We start from the raw sequence: 24,610 nt of genomic DNA, 5'->3' as shown, positions 1-24,610 counted from the left end.
GATTTATGGTGGTAAAATAACAAATTGAGGTAGCTGATGTGCCAATTCCACCAAGTCTACAAACTACTGTCTGATTTAAAGGTCCCTTTATTGTTGTGTCTGCCTTTTTCTGTTTCTGAATCACCTTCAAGAGTACAATGAGATCAGAACAGACATTGAACTTAGCCAGATGTCAGTATTATCTCATGTTCTGCTACGTGGGGAGTACAAGGTGGGGATGGCTCCAAAAGTTGAATTTGGAACACTGCTGAATGCTTATGTGCATACACAAATACACTGGGAGTTATCAGTGAGAATACACAAATATATAGAACAGTACATGGCCATTAATTAGACTTGTGATGAAGCAGGATGTGCTAGGAAGTATCTCTTGTGTCTCTTCCCTTTGGCTCACCTCATGGAAATTACTGCCTACTAAAAGCAACAGATCTCTATCTAGGACTCTAAAGTCCAGTGGAGATTCATGGAATCACAGAATGGTTGAGGTTGGAATGCACTTCTGGAGATCGTCTAGTTCAAACCCCAGCTCAAAACAAGGTCAATAGAGCAGGTTGCTCAGGGCCATGTTCACTTGGGTTTTGAGTATCTCCAGGGATAGAGACTCCACAACTTCACTGGGAAACCTGTTCCAGTGTTTGACTGCCTTTGCAGTAAAAAAGCTTTTTCTTATGTTTAAATGGAATTTCCTGTATTTCAGTTGTGCTTCTTGCCTCTTGTCCTTTCACTGGGCACCGCTGAGAAAAGTCTGTCTCTGTCTTCTTCACTCCCTCCTATGAGGGATAAGATCCTCCCCCCTCAGCCTTCTTTTCTCCAGGCTAAACAGTCAAAGCTCTCTCAGCCTCTCTTCATATGACAGATGATCCAAACCCTTAATCATCTTTGTGGCCCTTCAGTGGACTTGCTGCAGTATGTCCAAGTCTCTTGTAACTGGGGAGCCCAGCACTCGACACAGCATTCTGCTGTGGTCTCACCTGTGCTGAGTAGAGGGGAAGGACCATCTCCCTTGACCTGCTGGCAATGCTCTTCCTAGTGCAGCCCAGGATGCCACTGCCCTTCTTTGCTACAAGGGCACACTGCTGGCTTATGTCCAACTTCTTGCCCACCAGGACCACCAAGTCCTTCTCTGCAAAGCTGCTTTCCAGCCAGTCATCCCCCAGCCTGTACTGGTGCATGGGGTTATTCCTCCCCAGGTGCAGGACCCTGCACTTCCCTTTGTTGAACTTCATGAGGTTCTTCTCTGCCATTTCTCCAGCCTGTCAAGGTCCTTCTGAATGGCAGCAAAACCATTTGGTGTGTCAACCACTCCTTCCAATTTTCTATCATCATCAAACTTGCTGAGGGTGCACTCTGTCCAATTGTCCATTAATGAAGATGTTAAACAGTATTGGCCCCAGTATTGATCCTTGGAGTATACCACTAGTGACTGGCCTCCAGCTGGWCTTTGTGTGGCTGATCACAACCATCTGAGCCTGGCAGTTCAGCCACTTTTCAGTCCTCCTCACTGTCCATTTATCTAGTCCGTACTTCATTAGATTCTGAGGGATTTCAAAGAGTAAATAAATGCCAAGTATGAGTAGGAAAGTGAACCCTCATTCTTGTAAGAAGATCTATAATAAATTTACTGGATGGATTGCAACAAAGTCTTTCTACTGAATTAGTTTGCTTTTCAGTTTACAGGGAAGTATGAAATTCCTGCTTTGCTAGTTCAGTTTGGATGAGGGCAATGTGAGGTTTGTTTTGTCATAAAGAGGGGAATTGAACCATGTTCACTGCATAGCTGATTCAGTGAATATGGGACTTCTGCTGTGTTATAAATTATTTGATTTTCTGTACTTCACATACCTGGGACTGCTCTAGAAAGCTGTGTAAACAATATTAATAAAATCAATTATGTGAGGATTTTTTGTCAGCTTTTTTTAATACATTATTTTTGAACAATTTAATTGCATTTTTTACCAACTCAGATGATGAGTGAGTTCATATGAATGAATTGTCATATTTCTGCATCTCCCTGAGGGCAGAGAATTTTGCATGAGATCTCTGTGCGAGATAAACAGTACAAACTGAATTAGTGCAAAATCCTGAATCTATCTGAAGGCCTTAGCTTGGTATTCTAGTCTTCTGTCTTGGGGCTGTTTCTATGACCCCTCTGACTGAGCAGCAGGTGGATCTCAAAGAATCAACTCCTCCAAAGTGTGTAGGACCCCTGCCCCATACTTTGATGCTTTCCAAGTGAATTTTTCACTGCCTCCCCTGGCCCAGTTGACAGGATTGGTCAGGCTGTCTTCTGAAGCATGTCACTGCTGTTTGCTAAAAGATTCTGAGGGTTAAGTGCAGTGAACCCAAGCTTTCTCTCCCTTTCCCAGGGCTGAGCATGCTGAATCTCTGGGCTTGAGGAATCAGCACCTCAGACCCACTGAACCATTCTACATATTTGCCTTCCTTCAGTGAGTGGTACCCAGGAAAACAAATGCTATAACCAGGAAGAGTGTCTTTCCTTTCTTCTTGCCTTAATGCATACTTCTTTGTCTCCAAGCCCTCCTGGCTCCTCTTTACGTACATTATCTTGAGCATCTGACACCTGTCCCAGAGTCCCTGAGATGCCAAACTCCTCTCAGCTGTGGAAAACTTCAGCACATTTATCTTTGCTTTAATTAACCCATCTTTACCCTTCTAAAGGATCTACTCAAGTAGTCTGTCATTCATTTCTTTTTGCTTATGTAGCCCTACTACAGCAGGGAGGATCAGAGGGAAGTTGTGACTCTTCTCAGCCATCCAGAATTTATGCTTTTATTAGAACATAGAATATGTGATTGCAGTTGTCCCAGCATCAGAGGTAGAAAAAGTAATTTCTCAGAGATCTCTTAGATTATCTATGATTGCTTTCTTGCAGACACTGTTTTTATGGGTTAAGGGCATATGGGGCTGGCAGAACATTAGACAACAAAGATTCTTACTTAAAATAAACAGAGCACAAGACCACAAACCTGAGCACTTGAGCTTGGGTTAGCTGTTAACCCCAGGCTTTTACAGCCCCAGCAGCAGAACAGCAGTGGTAGAAGCACTCTCAGTGCACCCCCAAGGCAAGGACATCTTCTGTAGTTTACCACTTCAGACTTTACGGACAAGTTAGTACTGTCTGTTAGTGATGTTGGCTATTCATTAGCAACTCTTATAAACATTCTGCCTGGTCACAAAGATTGCTGCTTGCTGTTTTAAGGGATTACTTCTGGCTCTCAAACCTGGTAGTTCTAAGAAATCTGTTCATGTTTAGGTGTTGGACAATATAATTGGAAGTGGAAAAGAAAGGTCAAAAGCCTTTCAAACTGTTTCTTTCAGGAGGTCAGTGTAACACAACTGGCTCTGAAACAAGCTTCAGGTTAAGACATCCTGCTTTTGGAAAAGGACTGTACTTGAGTTTTGCAACTCTGGGCCCTTCTTTCTTTTCAAGAGTAAATTCTTGGCTCATATGACATCAGTACCTCCATGCAACAGTCCCTACTGAAGCCTTCACCTTCTGCTTGGTGCAGTGCAGGTTCAGAGATTAATCCCTGCTAAATACAGTGAGAGAACACAACAGGCCTAATCTGTGAAAGCTGCAATGAGCAGCCTTATCATGAGCTCCTGCAACCAGGCTGAGGTGGTGCTCCAGCAGGAGGAATGCAGGAGGAGTGCAGCTGTTCCAGCTGCCAGAAGGTGCTGAGTACCTGCTCTGTGGGTAGCCTCTCTTGCTCTGGTCTTCCGGTCACCCAGACTGGAGTAGAGGAGTCAGCAGTCTGTACTTGCAGTAATGGAAACATATTCTAAGCTAGGCTTAGACTGGCTTGACCAGGCTTCACACGCATTCTGAGTCAACAGTTCACTGTACTCAGGGACCATCACATGTTGCAAACCAAGCAGAACTCAGACAGTCTTGTACCCCCACATACTTTACCTTTACCAGCCCACCAAACAGCAGCACATATGGACCCCATTACATCTTTGGCTGACCTCTAACAGTCACCCCAGTACCAAACCACCATATAGTGCCTCCTGACTTGAACAGCCCTYATTACCCTCCAGTAAGCACTGACCCACAAACCTCCAGTACCCCCTGGTCGGAGCACATCTAACCAGCTTTCCTTCTACTTTATGTCTCAGCTTGCTTATAGATATTCAGGACCTTGCTATATATACAACCCTTGCTACTGGAGGATAAGAGAATGAAAGAGCTATTGGAAGTGCTTAAATAATTGCTGACTGATTCCTATGAATGCCTCACCACTTATACCAAAAGCTTGAGGCAGGGAATATTGACCACACATTGAAATTTATAGATTATTTGCAAGGTTAGAACTTTTCGGAACTTTCTTAACATGTTGCATGAAACTAGTCATAACTTGATAACTATGGAAAAATGACTGTTGGTGCGCCAGTATCCTACCTTCTGTGCAGAAGGGAAGCCAGTCCCAAACAGCAGTTCTGATGAGATGTCATGCACAGTTTTTATGGCACACAGTCATTTCCATTCCTCTTAGTTGCACCAATAGTCAGCTCTTCTGCTGTGATTAGGAAGCAAGCTAAGTTAAGTTTCTACTTATTGGTTAGTAATGAGATAGAACAGTGGGAGTAGGCCTCTTGAGTCTCTCGGGAGGGATGCAGGCAAGGAGCTGGTGGGAACTTTGCAGGATTGGTTCAGGTAGAAAAACTTGGATGAAAATTTCACTTGAAAGAAGACTTTTACTGCTGAATGGCTTAATCCACTTCCCCAGATCAGAACTGAGCAAGACAGAAAACATTTGAATCTGAAAACAGTTTTGAATTTAAGGGTAAGGTAATCTTCCTGGACACAGCTCAGCTGTGAGGGCAGAGCACTGAGTGCAAAGCTAGGCAGGTCAGTGATTAACAGGATGTTAGATGATAAAAGTTCTGGAGAAGGCTTGAGTTCAGTGGCTAGTCTTAGCTTACTTAAAGTTGTAAAGTTGCTTCATGTCTTTCTGATTCCACTAAAATGAAATAATGGTGACCAGATGACAGAATATCAAGCTCATCTATTTAAATGCAAAGTTGTTAAAATACATAGAATAGAGTTTGCAGTGCAGGAGTTCTGAGGTCTCTGCCTGTTTGTACAAACTCTGTGTCTTTCTGCTGAATGTTTCATAGAAACCACCATTTTAAGCACAAAATGTTTTCCTCAGCCTGTGTCATATGTTGTCAGTTTGTCTAGAGCAGCATAAGTGGCCAGAGGGAAAGCAGGGAGCCTCAGCACAGGAGGTTGTGCCTCTGTCCAAAGAACTGGCACAATACTGGGACATGGGAATCCTCCCAAGCTGTGAGATGTAGCAGAAAGTATATTTTCTCCTCTGGGAAGCTGAGCTGCTGGCAAAGAAAGCATGGGGTACTTTCTATTAACACTGGTCTCACTGTGTGGCTAGTGAAGCAGATGTCTGCACTCACTTTGCTGTAGTCTCATTTTGGCATCACAATTTACTGATCGCAGTTGAGGCTGAGAGAGCTTCTCCTCTCTACCCTGTCCCCAAATACAGTGCTCAATCTTTGTTAAGCTGTGCATGTAAAGCCTGTCTATAGACACTAGCCTGTCCTTGACCCAATTTCCTTATGTTTGTTGTGAAAGGCCCATCCATGATATAATGGGAAGAAGGCAGGGATAGACTGTCCTCCCTGCTCATGCCTTGACACTCTTCGTTCTGCAGCTTCCAACGGGTCGCTTGGCTTTTTCCTACCAAGGTAAAATCAAAGCTCGAGACTCTCTGCCATCTAGTGGCAACTCACTGCCCACATTGCCCAGCTTCGATGTGTTGTTTTTTTCTGGAAATCATTAGAAGGATCCAACTGATGTTGCTCCATAAAGCTAGACAAATACTGAGCATAACTCAGGATTATTCAGACAAAATCTGAAATGAACTTGTTTCTCCGGTGCCCTTTCTTTGGCTTTGAATGGAGATTGTTGTGGACAAGTTGATTGAAGGATCTCATTGCAAATAGTTTAATGTAGAATGGTCCCACAAAGTGAACATGGAGCTTTTTGGCAAGGAAGCTGTTCCTAAATTATATTATTTTTGTTTGGAGAGTGGAAATAAGATCATTTCGTATACATAACACATGTAAGGAACTACATTTTCATAGGCTCTAGATCAAGAACTATTCATACAAATTGTTCAGTGGATGATTTTATTAGAAGAAACATCAATGACAAGAGAAAGGAGTGAGCTATCGGATGGTTAAAGACAATTCACTAAGGTGAAATTTATCTTCACGTTTGCTTGGCTTTGCTTAGTTTTTCTTCTACGAGAAAATTTCAAGGTAGCCCTTTGACTAGGGACCCTAGGAATTCTATTAATTGACTTCCSTAAGTTTTTATTCTTTTCTAAATTTCATTATAAAAAACACTTTGTTTTCAAAATTATTTGTATTACAACTGTGTCCATTTTCATTGTGGAAAGCAGTGGAGTAAGAGAAAGGTGGTGAGACTGCAAGTGGCAGGAGTGAAGCCAAAGGAGGTGGGTTTCATTAGAAAGATTAATATTGCAGGTTTCTAACACCTGTGACTAAGAAATTCTTGGGGAAAAAGTTAGAGACAAATAAACTGAGGGAATGTGGGAAGGTTTAATAGTTTTCTTGTCAAACGAGAGCTGAGAAATATCCCACTTCAACTTTCTAGTCCTGCATAAGAAAAAATTTAGTGTTTTTTCAGGAAAAATATAAGCAGACTTGTATCCTGATTCTGTGGCCAAGATCAAACCACTTATCTTTGTGTTTCAGTTTCCTCTCTGCAAAATGAGAATAAGGATACTGGGCAGTTTTTGTGAAGTTTGAGAGCGACAACTGTAAGTGCCACCTGACATGGCAGTATTCTCCTTTGATGCTGATGCATTTGCTCAGCATGATGAGGAACTAACAAGTTACTTGGTAGATGATGGTGGGCTTTAGTAGCATATGAAAATCACAAATGTTTTACAGAAATTCATGTGATTTATTCTGTTTCCTTCTGTGTTTTTTTCTCATGGGTGAAAAATCAGGCAAATGCTGATATGCTACAAACCTGATTCTGATGAAAAATTGGTCTATCTTTGCTTGATTTATGAAAAATCAGAAGAGGAACCAAAATTCAGGATATTTTCAAAGATTTTTTTGTGCAATTGCTTTTAATGATTCTGAACTTGTTTTTAATCAATTATTTAAATAATAAGCTAAATCAAAAAAGCAGTAAACTTGATTGATTTTACCTTTGTTTTTCCTTTATAATTCTTAGTTGTTTTCCTAAAAAGAGGCTCATGTTCACTTTAAACAATTTTATTTGTAGCTTTTACTCTGATTTTTGGCACATCTTTTCTCCTTGACCTATTGTACATGAGTAGTGCGGTTCACCTGGTCCTGTGTAATAGCTCTGCTCCTTCCCAGAAGTGTGAGGTCTCCTGTCAATGTGTCACAAAGGCCCCTTCTGTGTGAGTGTATCTGAATTGGGTTCTGTACAGACTTATGGGTGTGGAGGGAGAAATAGGTACCAGAAGGCAGCAGACTGAAGAGGAAAAGTGCTATGAGGTTGCATGTGAAAGTCTTCCAAGAACTGAAAAACTTCAGAGATTGGTAGTGCTGTTTAATCTGCAAGAATCAATAAATTCAGAACATCAAGAGTTGGCCAAATCTGTCCAAGGCCACCAGCACACACCAGCATCAACAGCAGGTTGTACGACTCATACCACAGGTGATACGGTGGTGGCTGCTACTGTGTGCAGACAAGGGCTACAGGATTACATATACACCGGATGAAACAACAGACCACTTGAAGGACTTTCTAAACACCTACCTAGAAGCCACTGGCACATCAGTACAACACTCCACTTCTGAGTAAACAGTTGAGGTCAGCCTCCCAGCTGTTGCTCCAGCCCAGTAACTACGAGTGAGTGTATGTGTGTGTATGAGTGAACTGTGGAAAGTGAATGTTTTGCGTGCATAATTATCTGCTATTAATAATAACAGCTTGATTTTATTAATAACAGAAGCTTAATTAAAAAAAAAAGTATTCTAGTAAATATTGGCTGTGATTTGGGTCTTCACCCAACTTGATCCCCTGYCAGGGGAAGGAAAATTTTCAACAAATTCACTGAATAATTCAGGCACGCAGATGAAACTGTGTAAGCTCCTGAATGATCCCTGGGCAAGAAAGAAGCCAGAAGCAGTGTGGAGGTCAGGGAACCTGTGCTGGCAGAGTATACAGGATCTGTATGCCATAAATCTCTAAGCATGTGCAGGATAAGAAGGTGATCAGAAGTAGTCAGCATGGATTCACGAAGGGGAAATCATGCTTAACCAGTCTGATAGCCTTCTGTGATGGAATGACTGGCTGGGTAGATGACAGGAGAGCAGTGGATGTTGTCTACCTTGACTTCAGAAAGGCTTTTGACACTGTCTCTCATAACATCCTCATAGGCAAGCTCAGGAAGTGTGGGCTAAATGAGTGGAAAGTGAGGTGGATTGAGAACTGGCTGAATAGCAGAGCTCAGAGGGTTGTGATCAGTGGCACAGAGTCTAATTGGAGGCCTGTAGCTAGCGGTGTCCCCCAGGGGTCAGTACTGGGTCCAGTCTTGTTCAACTTTGTCAGTGACCTGSATGAAGGSACAGAGTGCMYMCTCAGCAAGTTTGMTGATGATACAAAACTGGGAGGAGTGACTGATACACCAAAGGGCTGTGCTGCCATCCAGAGGGAGCTCAACAGGCTGGAGAGATGGGCAGGGAGGAACCTCATGAAGTTCAACAAAGGCAAGTGCAGGGTCCTGCACCTGGGGAGGAATAACCCCATGCACCAGTACARGCTGGGGGATGACTGGCTGGAAAGCAGCTTTGCAGAGAAGGACTTGGTGGTCCTGGTGGGCAAGAAGTTGGACATAAGCCAGCAGTGTGCCCTTGTGGCCAAGAAGGCCAATGGTATCCTGGGTTGCATGAGGAAAGCATTGCCAGCAGGTCAAGGAAGGTGTTCCTCCCCCTCTACTCAGCCCTGGTGAGGCCACATCTGGAGTACTGCATCCARTTCTGGGCTCCCCAGTACAAGAGAGACATGAAGTTCCTGGAGCGAGTCCAGCACAGGGTTACTAAGATGATTGAGGGGCTGGAGCATCTCTCATATGAGGAAAGGCTGAAAGAGCTGGGACTGTTCAGCCTGAAGAAGAGAAGACTGAGGGGGGAATCTTATCAATGTGTATAAGTATCTAAAGGGGTAGATGGGGCCAGACTCTTCTCAGTGGTGCCCAGTGATAGGATGAGAGGCAACAGGCACAAGCTGAAACACAGGAAATTCTGTCTGAACAAGAGGAAGAACTTTTTTACTGTGAGGGTGATTGAGCACTGAAACAGGTTGCCCAGAGAGGTGGTAGAGCTTCCATCCTTGGAGATATTCAAAAGCTGTCTGGACACAGTCCTGGGCAACGTGTTCTAGGTGACCCTGCTTGAGCAGGGGGATTGGACTAGATGATCTGCAGAGGACCCTTCCAACCTCAACCATTCTGTGATTCTGTGAAATTGGGCCTGCCTGTAGTTCTGTGTATACATTCATGAAAGTAATTGTATAGGCTTATTTGGACTATTCAGTTTATTGTTGTGGGTGCCACGTTTCTTAAGTACTAAGTTTTTTTTAAGGGGGGAGGTATGGCAGGTTTATTTTGGAAAAAAAAAAAGAATTTATTGAAAATTTACAACAAAGTAATAAAATTTTATTGAAGTACCTAAAATGTGCTAGACACAGGATTTATTAAGGTCAAGAGTTTTACATTTTTGAAGATTTCCTTTATTAAAATAAATTTTAGTAGTATTGTTTTCTACATTTTGGCAGTAGCAGATACCATTCTCCTCTCCCTGGCTCTTATATGTAACTGGAAACAGGAATATATTCTCCTTCTTTTTCAGTTCTCAGGTGGGTTTCACCTGTCATTGAATTAATGCTTATGAAGAAAATAGTCCCTCTTCACTTTCTACTTAGCAAGAACTAAACTACTTAAGGAAAAATTTTTTGTACAACAGAAGCTGAAAATATTGGGAAGATGGAAATACAAGTTTTTGCTCTGTTGTGAAGGCTGGAAATATAAATAATAAATTCTGATATATTCTGAAAGCTTGAATATACCAGAAAAATAGAAGTTTACCCTTAATTATGTCTGTAATTTAAAGAGCACCATGCCTCATCTTACTGCAGTTGAGGGTTTCTTGATGCTGARTACTTTTGAATCAGGATTATATTAGCACAAATTTTGAAAAATCATTGCAGTTTTATTTTATACAGATTTTTATTAAGTCTATTAAACACTAAGCATAGAATAAAAACACCCAAACCAAATGACTCCTATCCTACTTCATTAGCCTGGAATGTGTTATACTTGAAAGACCTTCACCTTCTTCTTATGTGGGAGCTGCAGTGAAGCTCCAACATCCTGCAGTAGGTCTGCACAAGTATAGAAAACCTAAAGCACAGTTTCCTGGGGTTTGTAATTTCTCTCACTTGAAGGGCCTTTTTTCTTCAACCTTCTGTAAAAATATTGTCAAAACAAATAAAAAGTATTTATTGTCATTGGCACCTTTAAAAAATGGAGAGTGCCAGAGTGAGGAATATCCCTGTAGTACTGTGCCACAGATGATGGGCTACAGAGAAGAGGTGCAGTAAGCTAGCACAGCCCAGTGGGGGCTATCTTTTTTGAAGTGTTTCTATTTGGTGGGGACAGAATTTAGGTTAGTGACACTAAAAAAATAAAAGGTCTGTTGCCCTTTGAAAAAAGTCAGTGTTTAATTCCAGTGTCCTACCAAACTTGACCTGTGGTTTCAGTTGGATGTGAAACTTTTCTTCATCTTCTCTTGTGTAGTATTAGTGGGCTTGGTCCACCAGATCTGTCCTGAGCTAAAGGCACACAGAAGTGTCTGTCTCCCAAGTACCCCAGATGAGATTTGATAGCAGGAAGGGAAAGGGAATCTCATYGGTACCTGTCTCTAGTGTGTCATCACTAGAGTATGAATAATTGTCATCATGCATACATGAAGAGCAGTTTGAAATGTGGGCTGTCAGAGTCAAAACTTGGACATCTGACAAATCCGCTTTCCACAGTCAAGCCACTGCTGTGTTTCACAATTCAGTGATGTTTGAAGTAAGGTTGCTAATTTTGCTATGTAAACGTAACTACACAGCAGTCTGAAAAAATGATAAAACCAGAAATCATTTTTACACTTCTAGGTATGTTCCCCCTCCTCCCCCTTGTCTGATTAGAGTGTGGCCACACAACAGTTGATCCTATTTCATTTTTGCCTTGTCTGCTGTCAAGGTTTCTATGCCTAATTGCTCGTTTTTGCTCCTCTTCTCTCCAGGTTTCTGCCTTTTTAATTTTGCTAGGTATCAAATAAACTGTTTGTATAGATGCAGTCTGGGGAAGTGGAAACCTCCATTTCAGTGGCAGAAATCTCTTAAAACCACATTGAAAAGGTAAACTGGTGATTGTTTCTAAAAATGATAATAAGTTGGTTATTGTTTAACTGTCTGAGTCTGAAGCATTTATGAAGCACTTTGAGCTCGTCATGAATTATGATGTTTTATAGAAATGGAAGACTATTATGTAAATTTGTATTTGCAAGAGCTGCAAAGTGCAGAGTAAGTACCAACTATTCTGGCAGTGTTATGCAGACCTTTGATTATAAAAGGATAAATTCTGTAGAGCAAATCAGTGCTCAAGAGACAGGCTGGTTGGAGGAAAAACCCAAGACTTCTCTTAGCTGCAAAGGCAGCTCATTCAAAGAGGTGCTCAACCTGCTGGGAATATCCTATTCAGCCTAGGCATGCTTTTATTGTGTGCTTCACATACGGCATAATTTTAGCAGTCCCCTGAAAATTTTTAAAACTGCACAAAATATGAAATAAAGAACAATCTTGCAATGGCAGTAAGATGGCTCTCAGGGGATCATAAAGCAGCTTTTAATATTCAAGTATCCATCCTGTGTATCCATCAAAAAGAATCTGTGGCAAAATCATTAGCCCTAAATTTTGATGGAAAGAGTAAAAACTGTTAGTTCTCCTGATGTCTACAGCAAGATTCCCATTGACTTTGAGGCAAGGGTTTTGTTCAGTAATAAAACTAATAATTGATTCAGTCTCTGCAGTTATTGTTTGTATTTTGTCAAAAGGTGATCTTACAAAATGGAGCATGTCTATGTATAGTTCTTAATATGATGCTTATAAGGAGCTGTTTATGGGTTACCATGAAAATTTGGAGAAAAGATAATGCTATTTTGTTAGATAAAGGTTTAGTTTTCCTTTTACTATTGCCAGTATAAATACAACCACCTTACAATTAATGGAGTGTTTCCTGGTTTGCAAAACTATTTAAGAAAGGATAATCTAATTTTCTTATGAGCTGTTTCTCTCTTACCCACTTCTCCCTCATGTGAACTACTCTAACAGTAGAATACAAAGCATCAAATCTGATATTAACTGGTAGAGAATGTTACTTTCTGTGCATTGCTCACCTATTGTAATCTTCAGGGAAAAAAAAAAAAGATAGAATCCAGCCCTCAAGACAAAGCCTTTCACTGACAAAATGTCAGCATTATTTCAAGATCTCTCACCCTGATTGATCAGGCCACTGTAGGAGATTTAGCAGGGATAAAACTTGCAGTGCTATGGGTCCAACAGTGAGGATATGCTTCCTGAGGGATCCATTCCAGTGTTCATCAGCTCAAAGACATTAATGTGTGGCAGAACCGTGAGAAGAGAGGCAGTGATGTTTAAGAAAACCAGGTCAACTCTGTAAAAGGAGTCCTAGGACAATAATAGGTTGCTCTGGATTTTCTTCTTTGATAGCTACTCTTGATCCTTCTCTTGACCCTTATTTTATATGCTTTCTCCTTGAATAAAACTTGTGAAGTGCACACACATACAGGATGAAGGGCTACATATTTGTGCTAGTTACTTTTATTACCTAATATACAATCAGACTTTAAAAAGATCCGCATAACCTATTTGAGACATAAAGAACTAAAATATTGTACCTATTAGAAGTAGAAAAGTCTTGTTTTTCAAGATTTATAACTGAATCCAAGTTCCCCATCTCCCAGGCTTGCAGTTTTATTGTGCTATTCCAAGTAATAGAAGGAGATGGGCACAAGGGAGGAAGGAGAGAACTGTTGAAACTAAAACCACAGATTTATTCACTCCCTTTCATTCCAGTCCGTGTCGTACATAGAGAAAAAATTTCCCCTTCATCTTCCTTTGCAAATCAGTTTCATACACAAAGCATTCTTTGCCAATGCACTTGGTCCAACCAGCTTCTCTTCTTAAAATTTGGTTCCCCAAGGTGTATTGGGATATTGGTGCTGTGCATGCCTCTGTGAATCAAAAGACCTTAAGCTATTTGGTGTTTAACCTGCTTGTACCTAAGGGAGACATTTGTTGCAATTGTATCTCAGGTTTCTCACGTATCTTTCCTCCATGATCGTGCTTTCAGACTGAAGACAATGCTGTGACAACCTATGGAGAGTGGGAATTTGGTGGCTGATGACTTTGAATTTCTTCTGCTGTTCTATGGGTCTCTAAAGAGAGAAAATCTCAGCAGAGCATGCTAGTCAGTAGCAAGCTGAAGTTTGGCTATGGTGACAGGGCCCCTCCAAGTCCTGTGGTACCTGTATCTCTGAGTTAAATGGCACCTAACCTTGGTCAGGCCTGGAAGGACACTTTTTGTTCAAAAAAAGAAAAAATGTACACGGTGATAAGACCATTTCCTTTCTTACAGCGTCTCCTTTAATGTCAGGCCTGAAATATGAAGTCATTAGGGGATATTAAAACAGTGCTGACAAACTAATTAACAAAAGACATTACGCCGGATGGGCTCAATTTATCCTTTTTAATGGTTCTTATAAATGGGTGCCGCCAATTAAAATTAATAAAGATTTACCAGCGATTGCCCAGCATACACTGTTAAGGAGCTCCACTGAAGGTCGCCTTAAAGTCAGCCTTGTCAAAGCTGCAAGTTCATCTCCCAATACCAAGCCCCGCTGAGTTACTCTCAGTTACGTTTTCCAAGGCAGTTTCTCTTTCTTTGTATTTGGCTGAAGTTTGCACACTTCTGTCTCTCTCCCTGTAAAAACCCATCCGTCTGTTGACTATATTAACAAATATCCCCCCATGCACTATTAGATTTGTCACAGTTTTGCTGAGCAGAGTCTCAGCAGTCATTCTTATGAGAACTTGTTTCTTTCCAAATCTCTCTGTTATAAAGAAAATCTTGACATTCAGCTTCCTTTTTAAACCACTCTTTATTTTCTCACTGTCAGATTAATGTACAAAGATGTCACTGTKTAGGGATGCAGTACAGACAATCAAGAACGCCTTGTGCGGTTGTAGTTTTACTCAGTCGAGGCCAGACTGAATACTGTCAGGCCATGCTCATATGGCTGCCTGTGTTCTACCATGTTTGTTGCTCATTTTAGGCCACCAGGTAATTTTGGGACTTACCTCCTATTTCAATGACAGTGAGAGCACTTGTGTTGAAAGAGTTTCTGAAATTAAAACACTAGATGGTGTAGGTAATTAGGCAGGCATTAAAAATATGAATTAGGAATGGACCAAGGGAGAAGTCTGTGAATACCCCAGTAACTGAAGATTGGCAACAAAAGCTTCACAGCTATTTTACCAATAGGAAAACAGCTAGATAGTTTAGCTATGCAGCCAGTAATTTCACCAGCTCACCTCTGATGTTCTGCCCCCCATTTCTATTCTGTAAGTCAATGGGGCAGGTAAACTGACTCAATGCCCTTCTTTTCTCCTTTACTGTCTGAGAAACAAATGCTGTCAGGAGGACTCTATTTTAAGTGGCTAGGCAGAGATGCAATTGAAGCTTGTCCTGGGCTGTTTTGGCAGGCCCATGCTGATCTCTGTGTCATGGGAATGTCCGAGAATTGGCTGTAATGGGTGGGAGACAGATTCCATGGGAGAAGGTGGAAATGTCTGCTTAAAGAATTGAATGCTTTGGCACTAACTTTTGGTATTGCTGCTATTAAGAATGCCCTTAGGGGCAGCACTGAGGGACCTGCTGTTGTCTTCTCCTGCAGGTTTTGAAAGATCCCCAAGGTGAAATGGCAAGAACATGCTAATACATTTGGAGAGTAACAAACAGTTCCAGATTCATTACTTTGTGGTGCCTGGTAAGTGACTCTGGTATGCTGCAAAGAGGAGATCATAAATGGTATCTCTGTTCTATTCTGTTGTTTCTCTGTAAAAATACCGATGATTAGGAAGCACAGTAAATTATCAACTGAAAAAAGAGGAGAGACTGATATGAGCAGTGGGAAGGGCAGAGCTACATGAGACAGAGAAACAGTTAGCTCACTGATTTTTGGGGAAACAAGACCAGATAGCCACAGACAGGGCAAAGTGGCCCTCCTAGGTAAGCCGATGGAACTCCAGGGAAATAAGAATTACATCCTTGAGAAATTTAAGGGAGTTGAAGCTTCATGTTGTTGTATAGCTGTAACTAGCTCACTGGAGCCAGTTTCTTTCTTAGTTTACTTTTGCCATCCCAGTCCCTCACTCTTGAGTATGCTAAGAACATACAGGAGATCTATACAGTATATTCTAGGAGCTCCTTGTGAAGCTTAAAGGACAGGRTAATAGAGGATAGATTTTCAGCTTTTCTGGAGAGGGGGAGAGGGCTGGGGGGTAGGAATGGTGGGAAAGAGAAAGGGAAGAAATAAGAGGTAAGAAGGAAGTGGAGAGAAAAGAAAATTAAACAGAAACATTGTTGTGAATAGAGTCTTTCAAATTGCTCTCAACCCTTGTGAAAAGTTCTAATAACTCCTCTAGATCAATGTGGATTAAATCTTTCTCACTCACATGTAACATTCTTTAGCAGCAAGGTACATTATTTTTCCCTATTAGAATTATGGTACGTTGTCTGTGACTAGGGACAGACTTTGGATTTTGGAAGCAAGTTCTCTGCTCTCTTGAAACATGCCAGCCGCAAGATTATAGGGTTAGAAATGTGAGTCCATCCAGGCCTTTTCTAGATTGACTTGTGGATTCACCCTGTCTTGGCTTCCTTGTCTCTATGTTACTTGCTCTGTGAAAAGACCTCAGGCACAGCTCTGGAGCATAGACAAGATACAGAGGTATGGCAGCTGATGGGATCTGTGAAGCCATATATTCTTAGCGGAGAAAAGTTAAATTTGTTACCAGAACTTCGGTAGAGTTAATCTGTAATCTGTGCTCGTTCTGATCATTTGGGAACACATCTCATTACAGAGCCCTCAGAATTTCTGTTGAACTTTCTGAATATCTAAAAGACCTGATAATAGCAGCATCTATGTGAGACCAGTTGCCCAGAGCAGGTTCCCTGTTGGCTTGCCTTGTAAGTTGATATCTACAGACAAGAAGATAATTGCGCACCACTTCAGTACCAATTCTAGTAGTATGCAGAATCTGGACTCTTCCTATTCCACTTAGCTAAAGTCTCATTTTTCCTACTGTTGAAAATGTACTTTAGAGTAAGTCTTTTGTTGAGTCCAACTCCTAGCCTGAGTCCTATTACACTTAATGTCACAGGACTTGTGTCACACAGGTTTGCTGTCCCATAACATTTTGATACAGATTTTTCTGGCAGAGGTCTTTATCTTTGTAAATCTCCTTAAATTCCTTCTCCTGTGCCAGCCTATCGGATGACAGTAAAACTTTATCATAATGTGAATGGCTTTGTACTGTTTAAGGTTGTTGCTCCTTTGCTGACTTCTTGTTAATTTTGTTAAAATAGCCACAGGTCTTTAGGCTTCTGTTGCATAATAATGGTACTTAGAACAAAGATTGTTTCTCTTCAGGTTTGTTATTTTTGCCTCTTCGTTTTTTCTCTCCTCTCTCTACTTCTGATGCAAATGGGAGAGTAAGTGCTTTGTAGGCTCCATTCAAGTTGTTCCATGTTTGGTATTCAGTTTTCATGTGATTCTGGAGGAAGGAAACTGAAGAAAGCATAATGCATCTTCTAACTTCAGAAATATCCAGCTAATGCCAAGGCAGGAAATACGTGTTTTGCAGATTGAGACTTCTTTTATGTGCTCCTCTAATTGCCCTCCTAGGGGAAGGATCTGCCTGCTTGGGGTTTGTGCCGCTTTTCTAGCTTTGTACTACTCAGTCTTCTTCAATTCTCATTTACTTTGCAGGTTTGTTTTAGCTAGATCCCTGCTAAAATAACCATGTAAACGGGTAGGAAAAACAGCAGATGTGAACTAAAAGTGAAAAGCAGTGGAACATTGCAATTTCAAAAGGTCCAAATAGTCAGAAAGGAAATATTCAGTATGAGGGGTTTCACTTTCTTATCCAGTTGAGTTCATAAAACAGTATAATTTGGACAGATTATTCTGGAGCTTTCTCGGCTTCACCTCCCACAGTGTGCAGAGGAGAAGGGACATAGTAAGGAAGAGTGGCAGTTCTTCTCTCAGTACTTCCATGGATCTGTCCATCCTTATGGGCTTTACCAGCTAGACTTCCTGGTGTCCTGGAATCTCGTCATGGCACCAAGCTTAAAAAAAACACAACACTGCAGGAATGGTCATGTGTTACCTGCCACTAAAATGCAGTCATTTCTGGCTAGAACGTAGCAGCTGTTCTGTAGCCCACAGGAACACCATAATATATTTAGAATTATTCATGCTTTTGAAGCAGCAGGATGATTTTGAAGAACCAGTGTAGGTATGCACAATAAAAACACGATGCTTTTGGTGTTACGCTGCCTTGTTTATTTTTAGAAAGGGACCGCATATCCCAAGTTTGGGCTCATACCTTCCCTGGTAAATAGCACCATGCCCAACAGAGTGGGTCCTACTGGTGAGCTGGGACATACCGTCAGTATCTCTAGTAATTTACTGCATCCTCTTTAGCATGTCTGTAGATTTTTTTTCAAATCTTGCTGCCTRATGCTGACCAAGCCTCCCTTAATGGAACATATTGGTGAACTATTAGGTGCACCATTGAGATTTCTTTCTGTATGCCTGGGTACAAGCTCTGATCCTCCCATATGCAGTGACTGTCAATCAGACTTACTCAAGATGCTTCAGAGGGGAATATTGGGGTGTATGTGCTTCAGCCTGGTTCCAGGCTACTAAGCTTTTCTGTTTCCTCAAACAACCCTGCAGTGAGGGATCACCAGCTTTTGCCTGCTCTCTTGATGTACAGTACATTAATTGTGCCCTCCCTAATTCCTGCTTCAAGATAAATCTCTTGCACTCCCATTATTTGGCTAATTGCTGTGGATTATATGGCAGTCGGGTGCTCTTTGGCAGGGAAAGATTAATGGCGGACACTTCCTTTGTTTTGATTTCATTTGCTAATTGCTGTGTGGAAAGGTGGTTATGTTAATTCATCCTCTCTCCCTGTTAGATAGCAGGGTTTTGTTTAGCATGTGCTGGGAAAGGAATAGGTTGCCAGGAATCCTAAATGGTTCTTTGCCTTTGTTTTGCTCTTTGGATTTGGGAGGGGGGAGGTCTTCAGGCAGTAGGTCTGTTTTATCATTGGGTAGATGGAATGCACATATGTTTATGTTTCTTTTGTATGTTTCTATATACTGGGAGTATTAACTATAGGTGCACAAGATTAGGAAAAAAAAGGATCTGCATTTTTGCTGGAGGCTGAGTTGTCTGGTTGTTGGGTTATTTGGTCTCTTTGTACCCCTGTTAGACTCTCCTAGTGGAAAGCCAGAACCTCACTGAAAAACCTGGGTCTTTTAACAGAACATGTATGTCATCATTCTGGCCACTGGACAAGATGCAGGGTCTGAGCCTGTGAGCAGCTAAGCATCCTTGCTCCCGCTGAACTTGATGGGAATTGAGTGCTGTTACTAGCTCTGCTTTTTATTAGATAACTTTTAAAACAACTATCGCCAAATGTGCGGTTCTCTCAACTTTAAATAGATGCAGAAGTCTGAGGGAACTGGCCAGATAATTGAGCTATTCACACTTGTTAGCCAGAAAGGAGTCCAAGCCAGTCACTAGTGACTGAAAATTGTTCCATCTGTTGCCTATTCTTTGGCTTTTAGAAAATGACTTGGATGTCAGTCTTTCCTGCTAAGACAGATGTTCCCATTGCACATCTACCATCATGGATTGGTACTAATTGCCCATTCCATTGGCAGGTTCATCCATAGCCATGAAAAAATCCACTCTTATCACAGCAGAGAGGCCTCAGAGTAAGGATTTTATTGGTGTAATGTCTGAAAGTCATAGCTGGAATGAATCTGCCCAGCGCCTTCTGTAATGTAGTTGTTCTGTGAATGACAGTTTTTACTAGAACAAAATTCTTTTGATTCAGTGGCTGCAGCTATTAATTTAGGCACCCAGACGTAAAGTCTTTATCATGGAAAACTGTTAGTCCTTCTACCAAGAAGGTTGTCAGCCAGTCCTCTTAAAAAGTTTGGTGAAGATGAACAATGAATCTGGGCATCTTTAGGTCTGATTGATTCAAAGAACTTGCCATGAATGCTATATGCTGTGTACATACCACTTCTCTGGAGCTGCTGTTCCCTGCCGATCCTAAGCCAAATGGCCAGTTGGGAAGAACAGAACTTGGTGAAATTCAACTCTGTGCCAGTATGCTTCACAGATTACTGAATGAGGGGGCTCTTAATCACCCATATGGCCTTTGAACATAGGAATTGCTCTGAATCAGGTCAGAAATCCCTCTAATCCATTGTCATGACTGACAAAACCTATGAGATAACCTGGAGAGAGAGGTACTCCCAGCTCCTGTGACTGGCTGCTGCTCTGAAGCCCAAGCTTTTCTCTATTGTTAGTAAAGCAAGTACTTTAGAATGAGAACAACAAACTCAAGCCTGTATATTGATAGAAATAATTGTGCTAGGCTTTTTACAGTTGTGATACTTTGTAGCAAAATGTGATGGGGGAGTAAGGATTAGTTGTCTTTGCAATGATGAACTCTGTTTATATTTATTTATTTTTTAATTCCTGTGGAACCTTCTTTTTTTCACTTTAAGAAAGTGTAGACAGGAGCACACTTACCTGATCTAGACTGTTCATTGTTTTTTTACTGCCATGAAAGCATCTTTCTGTCTCTTTGGTAAACTCCTCAGAAGGAAACATTTTGGGGCCTCTCACAGTTTTGTTGCTGTGTTGTTATTGCTATTGTTTCAAGGTAGGCTCCCTGCAGTAAGGCAACATCTGTTTCTACAATTTTAGCATATTTTCATTATTCTTTTTGAATCCTTTTTCATTTTCTTCCCACTGCTGTAAGCTTTAACTTGTAGCTTTAGCTTACAGTAGAACTTCTTTGCTGGCCAGTGAAGTTCTACCCACTATAATGTCCAGATTTCAAATTAAATAACCATGCAACGTCATTTCTGATTTTGGGCATCACTGAATTATAAGACGGAACTCTTTCTTCAGATATTTTTTTCTTTTCAGAAAATAGCAGACCAGAGTTTAACATTTAGTGTGCATGCTACATTCAAGCTGTTAAAGTTGCTTTGTATAGCGCTCCAAACCATGTTTCAAGTCTCCCAGCAGGGTGAAGATTTCAAGAGGCTTCCAGAAGATTTTAAGACACTGTCCTGTTTTAGGTGTCCCAAAAGATGACTGGGCAGTCTCAGCTCTGCTTTGTTGTAAGTGACTCCATTTGTAGTGCTTGTAACTCCTGCCCCAAGTCAGATTGGCAAGCTTTGGTCCCATGCATGGCTCTTGAGGTAAGGTAGTCACTGTGTGGAGTATCAAAAGTGGTTTTCTGAAATCTCTTCATAGCTATTGAAAGCTTTAGGAGTTATTGCTCCTGTCCAGCAGGAAAAACTTTTTTCTTTTGCCATATATGTCACTGCTAGAAAGGTTTCTGTAATTGTGACTGAAGGTGATGAAAACATGAAATATTACAGGATGTTTCATGTTGGAAGTTGTCCTGAGATACTTTGTGACCAATTGCATTTTACAGTAGATGATTGAGAGAAGTTCCATTGTGAACTAAATCACATGGAGTTTATTCCAAAACACTTAGTGTATTTTACAATTCATAGTACTCCATGGCTCTCAAAGTACTTTCAAGAAAGGTTCATGAAAAGTCTTTAACACAGATGCTAGTGGTTTGCCCAGAATAAACTCACAGAATTATAGAATAAGATGGCTGAATTGGGCAAGGTGACTGGCAAATCCAGAGAGCAAAATTTGGGAGGAAAAGGAGGAGGCTCAGATGCTTAGATGATTAAACACCCTATAAATACAAGGAGAACACATCTCTTCCAGTAAAGCGTCAGAGCTTTGCCGCAGGAGTCTTAGCTCTCAATCTTTGTCCTAAACCCTGGCTACTGCTCCCTGATGTGATATGATCAATGAAACAATTGCAAGACCAGATGGGGGAGGCACTGTACAGTATGAGTGAGCAATAGTATCAGCAGAAGAAAGCTCCAACACTATCCAAGTGTTTAAATAATTGGAGGGCCAAGAGATCTCATTTATGGTACTAGGTACAGACAATGGTGCCATCGTATTACTGACATCATCCAGTCCAAACATAAAGTAGCTGGTGTTGTCTTGAAAAAGCTGGAAAAGAATGTGTTGTGGGGTAACAAGTGCCTGCCAAGCAGTGGCCCAGCACTTAGAATAAAGTGGCCTTTATCACACGTGTATGTGCCTCTGAAAACTGAACTGAGTTTGTAGTTTTTAGTGGGAGGTGAAGGTTGCTGCTGGAAACATGGACTTGCATATACCAATCATTTGGAAAGAAGTGCTCAATAAAACATCATTAGCAGCAAATTCACCAGAAGAAGTGGACATAAATTTCATAGGTCATAGAACCAAAAAGGAACATGCTAAGGACTGGGTCCTGTCCCTTGCTGTTTCTGGTGAAATTGAAGTTTGTGTAAAGGAAAGGGAGTTAGGACATTTAGTTATGTGTCTCTGCCACTTTGCCAGCTGTTGTTACTGCTGGTAATAACTGATTCCTCAGGGTGACTTTCCTGATCTCCTAATCTTTTAATTAGCAGGAACAGATAACAAGGAGGTGACCTCCATAGACAGGGCGACGGAAATAATATTGAATCCCAATCAGAGAGGAGGCTCTTACACTATTTTAGAATTGACTGTTACTGTTTAACAAATTTTCCATAATCCAGCATGGTTCAGGGTGTAGCATTCCCCCTTCTAAAATAAATTAAATGAAGGTGGAAGATACTAGAGTATGCATCTGTGAAATCCACCTAATGTATTATTAACAGACTTGATTCAGGAACAGAGGAAGATACCCTCTGCACAACCACACTACACAGCTATTATATTTCTGCCCTGAGCAGGAGAGGTCCCATCTGTAGTGATGGAGGAGGGATGGAGTTGGCAGGATCCGTCAGGCTCTTGGCAAAGTCTGCTAAGCATATTGGATGTTTAGACTTCCTCTGCCTCCCTTCCTGATTCTGTGTTAAAATCTGCCTATTCATTTAATGTAGAGATAACTCACAGTAGTTGTTGAGAAGTCACTGGCATTTAACTCATGCCTTTAGCCAGGCTGGAATCAGTCACCTAAAAATGGAAATCTCTCTTGTCCATAATGCTCTGTACCATTTGATCTTCCAAGCTCACAGAGAAAGAACTTGTCCTGTAGAAATGGAAGACTYATCTTCCTATTGCTTGACCCTTCTGATTTCCAGATAGTCAGAAGATGTCTACAGAATTTGTCTGAGTGTTTGTCTTCTTTCCAAGTGTGCATTCACTATGATAAGCCTACATTAAACTGTTTGCTGTGCTGTTGTCCAGAGGAGGCAGTCTGTGTAAGACTGGGGATTTCCTCTGGAATTCCATGTGTGACATGTTAATCCATGTAATTTCTCCAGTATTACACATCCAGCCCTACTGACAGCAGAGATGCACTGAGCTCTTTCATTGGAAGTGAACCTGACATCCCCCTTCCTGAGCCAAAGAGGGCAGAGAGGTTGGTACCTGCTCTGTCATGTGCAGAACACATCTTTGCCAGATCCTTGCAAACTGGCAACCTTGTAAAGCAGGCACCAACTGATATTTCCTCAGTAACGAGGAAAGCCTATAGGTTTCTTACCAGTAGGAAATGCTGCTATTTACCTATCAGCCCATGCTGGTTCAACTGTAGAGAATGTAACAGAAAGAGATGTGTTTTTCATACTTCTCTCTTCCCTCTTTGGAAAAAAAAAAAAAAGAAAAGCTTGGGCAAGGAAATGCAGAAATTATCATCAGGAAGTGTTTCTAACTCTCAAGTATCTAATGGAGATCTCAGGCAATTTTCTCATTGAGGAAGAGACCCAAGGGCAGATATGGGGTCATGTGAAGTCATTCAACTTCCCTAGCAGCACTCCTATAGCTACAGCTTTGTCTTAACATACTATATATGCCTGTTGTACAGCTGTTCAGTAAACACCACGTTCACTAGCTGCTGTCACTGGGTGAGCTGATTCCTTGGTCTCACTAGTATATGTGCTTTATAAGACCAGAAGCCTCTGGACTTGCTGAGAACATGTGAAGGCCCCTTTGTGTGTTAATGGCACTGTGCCTTCCAAGCAGGGTTGGYGTGGAGCACACAGAAGGCAGATGGGGAGCTTGGTGGTGGATCTTTAATGGCAGGATCTCAGGGGTGCTGGGTTGTATTGGAATCCTGATGGATCCATAGAGCCTTTGCTTTGCTTCCATTCCTATCAACCATCTCTGTGTCTTACAGATTTTTTAAAGCTGTTTCCTGCTTGTTTTATGAGAGGAAGCTAATTCCTCCTCCTCCCTCCAGTTTGGTTGTACATACTCAGTGAGGTGGAAATGTGTGTGTTTTAGTTATTCTTCTGATATACTTACTCTTAGAGAGGAGGGAAAACCACAGGGGTGAACCAAGACCCCATGATTCCAGTCACTGCAGAAACACAGAAGATACTGGCCCCTGCCCTGAAAGCTGCTATAGTTTATATGTCCCTAAGTTGATTTCCATGTGAAAGGGTTGATTGTCCCATAATTTTCAAAGCACTTGATTATCCTTCGCTCTCTGTAAAAATATATGGAATTATCAATGGAGAATATGATGCCCAGCCATGCAAAGCCCTGGGTGATTAATAGGGCCTGACTGTGAGAAATGATTTAGAATATGGCAGCTCAGTCTGAGATTCACAAAGGAGAATAAGCAAAGCAGTCCCGTAATTCCCCATAGTTTCAAAAGGAATACTATTAAAAAATTAACTTTGTTGCAAAATGAAGTTTAAAATGCAGAAGCAACCAGGCAATGTCCTCAAGCAGAGGCCAGAAAGGTCATGGCCATTGATTTTTATTTATTTTTTTTCCATGGGATGTTGCCTTTTGAGAATACTCACTGTCATGTCCCAAGTTGAATTCAGAAATAGGGAGCTTGCAAATGCATTTAATCAATGTGTAATTATTGACWTGGTTTTAGAGAGGAGAGTAAAGTATGGTCAGGCACATGACAGGCCAAGTATATTTTCCATTCGCCTCCCAGGACCTGAGGAGAAAGACCATGCTGTCCCACGACTATTGCCTCAATCTGTCCCAGGCCTTTTTTTTGCAATGGCTCTCCTATCTTTGATGATTCCTCCATTGTAATAAGGGACAAAAGTGATTCCTTGTTGTCATACATGTTCCCTTCACT

Source organism: Apteryx rowi, unplaced genomic scaffold, assembly GCF_003343035.1.
Source record: "Apteryx rowi isolate R43461 unplaced genomic scaffold, aptRow1 scaffold_137, whole genome shotgun sequence".
NCBI lineage: Eukaryota > Metazoa > Chordata > Aves > Apterygiformes > Apterygidae > Apteryx > Apteryx rowi.
Note: the sequence above shows the minus strand (reverse complement) of the source record.